This window comes from Clupea harengus, chromosome 7, assembly GCF_900700415.2.
Source record: "Clupea harengus chromosome 7, Ch_v2.0.2, whole genome shotgun sequence".
Taxonomy (NCBI): Eukaryota; Metazoa; Chordata; class Actinopteri; order Clupeiformes; family Clupeidae; genus Clupea; species Clupea harengus.
Window position 1 is genome coordinate 23870034 of NC_045158.1, and position 7500 is coordinate 23877533.

The 7500-nt window shown below is 50.9% G+C and overlaps 1 protein-coding gene across 1 annotated transcript in view; it reads left to right on the plus strand.

Moving 5' to 3' along the window:
* LOC105905307 (multivesicular body subunit 12B-like) overlaps positions 1–7500 on the plus strand; it is a 54075-nt gene that overhangs the window by 22002 nt on the left and 24573 nt on the right. The gene's annotated exons all lie outside the window — the stretch shown is intronic.

Sequence of the window (7500 nt, forward strand, 5' to 3'; positions counted from 1 at the left end):
ATGCATATGTAAGGGGCCGTCCTCAAACACTACTACATGTAGTCACTTTATTGCTTATGTAAGGGGCCGTCCTCAAACACAGCTACATGTAGTCCTTTCAATGCATATGTAAGGGGCCGTCCTCAAACACTACTACATGTAGTCACTTTATTGCTTATGTAAGGGGCCCTCCTCAAACACAGCTACATGTAGTCACTTTATTGCTTATGTAAGGGGCCGTCCTCAAACACTACTACATGTAGTCACTTTATTGCTTATGTAAGGGGCCGTCCTCAAACACTGCTACATGTAGTCACTTTATTGCATATGTAAGGGGCCGTCCTCAAACACAGCTACATGAAGTCACTTTATTGCATATGTAAGGGGCCGTCCTCAAACACTGCTACATGTAGTCACTTTATTGCATATGTAAGGGGCCGTCCTCAAACACTGCTACATGTAGTCACTTTAGTGCTTATCAAGTGCGCCTCTGCAGTGTAAGTGCCTCCCCCTGCTCCCGGCCCAGTCAGAGCTAAATGTTTAATGACAGCAGTAATTCTGAAAGCCCCTTCGTTCTGCTCAGTGGCTCACTGCCCCTGGCTGGTACCTCGGCAAAGTGTGCCGTGGTCGTCGTGGCGCCTGAAAACACTCGGTGGCCCTGCCATCCCTTTAAATGTGGATAGGACTTGGGCAGGTCCAGACCAAGCTATGATATTGGTTATGTTGGTTCACCATGCCACCCTACCTTGCCACCCTGCTTAGTGACCATGTTTAGTGACCATGCCACCCTGCTTAGTGACCATGTTTAGTGACCATGCCACCCTACCTTGCCACCCTGCTTAGTTACCATGCCACCCTGCTTAGTGACCATGCCACCCTACCCTGCCAACCTGCTAGGTGATCCTGCTTAGTGACCATGCCACCCTACTTGAAGGTCCTTGACTTCACCATATCCTGACTCCACCAGAGAGAATGAAGTCAGCTTGTTAGTTGGGCACCTCCTCCTCTCCCTCCTCTCCTCCCTCCTCTCCTTCCTCCTCTCCTTCCTCCTCTCCCCTCACTCCTCTCCCCTCACTCCTCCCCTCACTCCTCTCCTCCCTCCTCTCTCCTCACTCCTCTCCTTCCTCCTCTCCCCTCACTCCTCTCCCCTCACTCCTCCCCTCCCTCCTCTCCTTCCTCCTCTCCCCTCACTCCTCCCCTCACTCCTCTCCTTCCTCCTCTCCTCTCACTCCTCTCCTCCCTCCTCTCCCCTCACTCCTCTCCTCCCTCCTCCTCTCCCCTCACTCCTCTCCTCCCTCCTCCTCTCCCCTCACTCCTCTCCTTCCTCCTCTCCCCTCCTCTCCCCTCACTCCTCTCCTCACTCCTCCCCTCACTCCTCTCCCCTCACTCCTCCCCTCCCTCCTCCTCTCCTCCCTCCTCCTCTCCCCTCACTCCTCTCCTCCCTCCTCCTCTCCCCTCACTCCTCTCCTTCCTCCTCTCCCCTCACTCCTCTCTGTCCTCCTCTCCCCTCCTCTCCTCCCTCCACTCTGTCCTCCTCTCACTCCTCTCCCCTTACTCCTCTCCTCCCTCCTCTCCTTCCTCCTCTCCCCTCACTCCTCTCCTTCCTCCTCTCCCCTCCCTCCTCTCCTTCCTCCTCTCCCCTCACTCCTCTCCTTCCTCCTCTCCCCTCACTCCTCCCCTCCCTCCTCTCCTCCCTCCTCTCCCCTCACTCCTCTCCTCCTCCTCTCCCCTCACTCCTCTCCTTCCTCCTCTCCCCTCCCTCCTCCCCTCCCTCCTCTCCTTCCTCCACTCTGTCCTCCTCTCCCCTCACTCCTCTCCCCTCACTCCTCTCCTTCCTCCTCTCCTCCCTCCTCTCCCCTCACTCCTCTCCTCTCTCTTTCTTTCTTCTGTCCTCCTCTCTGTCTGCCCGTCTGCCCATCATTCGCCCTGATAAAACTGTCACTGCTGTACCCTATGCCAGGTGTCTGCGGTGACAGCGGGCATAAATTAGCCCTGGCGCTGATGCGTGTGTTACCTTTCGTCCCCACGCAGCCAAGGCTTCTGACATATCTCTCAGGCTGTGTGTGTGTATGTGTGTGTGTGTGTGTGTGTGTCTCTCAGGCGTGCAGCACACTTTTTAAATCAAGAGGCGAGAGCCGTAAAAACACTGGGGCCAGAGTAGCTTATCCATTCTCTCCTGTTCGGTCCATTCTGAGATGGCTGCTCTTCTTGAGGCTGTGATTTACGGACTCCGAGTGTCCAACAGAGGCTGACTAACACACACGCCCCCAGCACACACACACATACACACACACACACACACACACACACACACACACGCCCAAGCGCACTGTCAGTGTCGGAGTGACTGGAGTGTGTTAGCCTGCCGCCTGGAGCTCTTCTGCTTGCTTATTGGTTCTGGTCCCCACATGAGGTGTGCTAGTGTCCGTGACTGAGCGCGGAGGGCAGCCTGGGACTGCTGTTGTCACCTGAGAGTGCCTGGTGTCGCTGGGGGGGGGTTTAACAGGGTGGAAAGCCGGGCTTTTCCGGCTCTTTCCAACAGAGCCTGAGAGAGTTACTGTACGTCCCGTTTCCGCCCAGAATATCCCTGAAATCGCTAAGCTTTGAGCTACCTCATGGAGGACACTGGGCAATGAAGCGCCTGAGAATGTGTAGTCACTTCTGTGTGTGTGTCTGTCTGTTTTGCCTTTTGTGTGTGTGTGTGTGTGTGTGTGTGGGTGTGTTTGTGGGGGGGGGGGGGGAGTTGTCTGCATTTGTGTGTTTTAGTGTCAAGGGGGGAGGCATACTAATATGGAACATATCAGCAAACTCAAAATCGGATTTTCCAGAAATTCTGTCTTCTGTCTGTGTGTGTGAGGAGTGTGTGGGCTGCTCGTCTGCTAAAACACTGAGGTGTTGTCATGCAGGAGGCTGGATGAGTGTCAAAACAGGAGCTTCCAGCTGCCTCTGTGTGTGTGTGTGTGTGTATGTGTGTGGATGCATATGTGTGAAAAATGTGTGTGTGCTTGTGCAAGCGTTTGTGTGAAGAGTGTGTGTGTGTGTGTGTCTCCTGCCCAGGCCTCTCCCAGGGTATTATTTTTATCCTCCCTCTCCACCTCCACAGACGTGTGTGTGTGTGTGCGTGTGTGTGTGTGTGTGTGTGTCCACTGGATGACAGATGTTCTACACCTCTTCTCCCTGGTGCTGACTTGGCTCCATTGTTACCCACCCATCAGCATGCCATGCTGAAGTGTCCTTCACTGTGTTGAGGAGTGTGTGTGTGTGTGTGTGTGTGTGTGTGTGTGTGCGCATGCGTTCATGTAGTGTATGTGTATCTGTATTTGTGTGTGTGTCCATGTGTGTGTGTGAATACTCTAATAATTGGATAACTGATTGAACCTGCAAGGATCACAGTTCTTTATCTTCCCAATTGAACCCTGGGACACATAGGGTAGTGTGTGTGTGTGTGTGTGTGAAACATGGTGGTGTGTGTACATAGTGTTAGTATCAGTGGGGATAACGTGTTTCTTCCTTGATTGGTAGACAATCATGAAACAATACGTCGCACTGGTCATATTAAGAAATACTTTACTTTGTTTTGTGGCGTGCCGTCTCAGATGGATTCTATTAGGCTCTTTCAAACGCGCTGGTTGTTATTGTTTAATTCTTCCAGGCTGTGGCCCGGTTCTCATAAGCCCTTCCTGAGGTGCTCCCCGCTAATTAAATGTGGAATAAGGAAGAAGTGTCAGTATGGCTTCACTTGTGTGGAATTGTGATTAATTGGACTCAAAACTCAAGTGGCTACCCTAATCTGGGTTGGGTTGCTCTATTCAATTACGCAGTAGTGTTGTTGCCATGTTTTAGTCGGAGGAAGTGGACGCGTAATTGATTTACCATATGCCGCCATAGCCGGTGCAGCCGCGGAGATGTTTGAAACGCTGCTGGATTTAGATTGAGTGCTTCTTCCCCCCAGTGACAAGTTGAGGGAAAATAAAGATGCAAAGACCATCCCTTCAAACACACACACTTTACACTGCTCCGTCACACACACACTCACATGCAAACACACACACACACACACACACACACACACACCCCTCGTTTCCAGCAAACACACACTCCTCTCCGGACTGACTGCTGGATCAAAGCTGTGCTTGACAATCTTTGGTTGCATTGTAACAATGAATGTGTACAGGGGCCTTCTCTCAACTGATCCTTATCGTACTTCACCCTATCTTTACGTTGCGATCACAAACCAACTGCTCCTTATCGTACTCCACCCTATCTTTACTTTGCAATCACAATCAACACATTTCAGATTGAATGTGTTTTCAAAAGGCCAGTTTCAGAAATCAGTTTGTGTGACCTTATCAATTTTTCGATGCATTCTGCCTCTGGCTCTCCAATGCTCTCATTTGCATGTGTGTGTCTCTGTGTTCATTGTGTGTGTGTGTGTGTGTGTGTGTCTCTGTGGATCTGTGTTCATTGTGGGTGTGTGTGTGTGTGTGTGTGTTGTGTGTGTGTGTGTGTCAGTGTGTGTCAAGGCTGTTCTGACCGCGCCTCCCAGAAAGAGCAAGCAAACACACACACACACACACACACACACACACACACACACACACACACACACACACACACAGCCTTCACTTTATCGCTGTTTGTGAAATGTCTCGCCTCTCGGACAGACAGTCGTGTCCCTGGCATTTTTCCCCCTCTCTCTCTCTCCCTCCACAGGCATCGGACTCAACCTTTGCAAACGAAGCAAAGTCTTCATTAAATGTGGCAATCCTTCCCGCAAGATTGATGCCAACCTTTTAAAAATTCAGCACTGGCCCCCGAATTCACCAGGACCGACCGAATGCTGCCATGGCCAGAGACGGAAAAGTCCACCCTATCGAGACGAATAAATCTGAGAACTCAGCGCCCGGTTCATAAATAGCACAGGCTGTCAGAAGCCATGTTATATTGCTCTTGATAGGAATGATGTGGTTTATTTATCTCATCAGGAGTGATGTTGGGGGGGGGGGGGGGGGTATATATGGCTCCCACCCCCCTACACATTTACATATTCGCTTAGTCTTAAATTTAGGGCTCACCCTGGTCCCCCAAGAATGCCCCGTCTGAGAATTTATCACCCTCTGCATCCCGAAATATGCACACGTGTACTCAGACATGCATACAAACACACATACACATGGAAATGTATGCACACTGCACAAATCTACTCACTCACACGCACTTGCACACACACTCACTCACTCCAGAAGTCAGTCTCTCACATAAATATAGAGTTTTGTGTAGTCAGGGGTTTTCGGCATGTAGTCGAGGTTGTTGTGTGTGCTGTGTGGAGTATGTGTGTGTGTGGTGTGTGGTGTGTGGAGTGTGTGTGTGTGTGGTGTATGGAGTATGTGAGTGTGTGGTGTGTTGAGTATGTGTGTGTGGTGTGTGGAGTGGTGTGTGGAGTATGTGTGTGTGGTGTGTGGAGTATGTGGTGTGGTGTGTGGTGTGTGAAGTATGTGTGTGTGGTGTGTTGAGTATGTGTGTGTGGTGTGTGGAGTATGTGTGTGTGGTGTGTTGAATGTGTGTGGTGTGTTGAGTATGTGTGTGTGGAGTGTGGAGTATGTGTGTGTGCTGTGTGGAGTGTGTGTGTGTGGTGTGCGGAGTATGTGTATGTGGTGTGTTGAGTGTGTGTGTGTGTGCTGTGTGGAGTATGTGTGTGTGCTGTGTGGAGTATGTGTGTGTGGAGTATGTGTGTGTGCTGTGTGGAGTATGTGTGTGTGGAGTGTGTGTGGAGTATGTGTGTGTGGTGTGTGGAGTGTGTGTGTGCTGTGTGGAGTGTGTGTGCAGTGTGGAGTGTGTGTGGTGAGTATGTGTGTGGTGTGGTGTGGTGTGGTGTGGTGTGTTGAGTATGTGTGTGTGGTGTGGTTTGTTGAGTATGTGTGTGTGGTGTGGTGTGTGGAGTATGTGTGTGTGGTGTGTTGAGTATGTGTGTGCAGTCTGTATATGTTGAGTTTGGGTCTGACGTACTTGATAGTGATGTATCTCGGCTGTGTATCAACAGTTGCAAGAGATGTCAGTCTCATGTAAGTGCAGATCCTGCAGTCTTTCCCAGTGTTTAAAATCTCCTGTTTCCATCTCTGTGTGTGTGTGTGTGTGTGTGTGTGTGTGTGTGTGTGTTTATCGATTGCTGGGAGTGTGTCAGAGAGAGTAATTCATGATAGCATGATTGATGGAGAGAGCGAGTGCGCTGTGTCCATGAAGTGTACTACTGCACGCTTCATTTGTGCCCCTGCCTCTGCCTCTGCCTCTGCCTCTGCCTCTGCCTCAGCCTCTGCCCCTGCCTCTGCCTCTGCCTCTGCCTCTGCCTCTGCCTCAGCCTCTGCCTCAGCCTCAGCCTCTCCCTCTGCCTCTGCCTCTGCCTCTGTCTCTGCCTCTGCCTCTCCCTCTGCCTCTGCCTCTGCCTCTCCCTCTGCCTCTGCCTCTGTCTCTGCCTCTGCCTCTGCCTCTGCCTCTGTCTCTGCCTCAGCCTCAGCCTCTGCCTCTGCCTATGCCTCTGCCTCCTGCACTGGGAGCGGAGGAACGGAGGCAACACCACACAGCAGCCCTGCAAGTCAATACATGTATGAGGAAGACATCTGACCTGCATCCCGCTGTTTCTGACACACACACTCACACTTACACACACACACACACACACACACACACACACACACACACAGTAGATTGGGTCGTCATGTTTGAACTGTGTTTCTCTCCTCAGTCACTGCTGGAGAGATCAATAGCCACATTAGAGGCATGCAGCTGAGCAGCGTGAGGGTTGGCAGGGCGTGGTGTGTGTCCTGGGGGGGTCCCGGGGGGTGGGGTGGGTGTAGCGTTAGGGGTTAAAGTCCTGTGTATGTCAGTGCTCCCTTACAGTGGGACCCACAGGAGACTCACAGTCCATTTTGCAGAGATGTATGACCCTCGGTTGACCATTTTACCACCCCGTGCAGTACCAGCCTGGCTTTCACAGTCACAACACACCCTACATGGGATCACTACATGGGGGGGGGGGGGGGACTGTACCGCTGCCCCCCACCCCCCACCCCCTAAGGCTGTCTGACCTCAGATGGAGGTTTGATTTTAAGATCATAGTCATCATGACGACCACATTAATCTTCCACTTTGAATAAGGCTCAAAGTGTGTGTGTGTGTGTGTGTGCGTGTGTGAGTGTGTGTGTGTGTGTGTGTGTGTGCCTGCATGCTTGTGCGTGTGTGAGTGTGTGTGTGTGTGCATGTGTGTGTGTGACACCTAGGGTAATGAGAGATATGGGCTAGGGCTGAACGATTTGGGAAAATAATCTAATTGCGATTTTTTACCAAAATTTTGCGATTGCGATTTAATATGCAATTTTTTTTTGTATCCTCTTTTTTTCCCCAACAAAACGTAATGAATGATTTAAATATGACCAACACAATATTAGATACATTTAGTGTAAAATATTCTTTCCCACATTTTACATTTTTATTTAACTGCTCATTACAGAAACAAGAACAACAAAT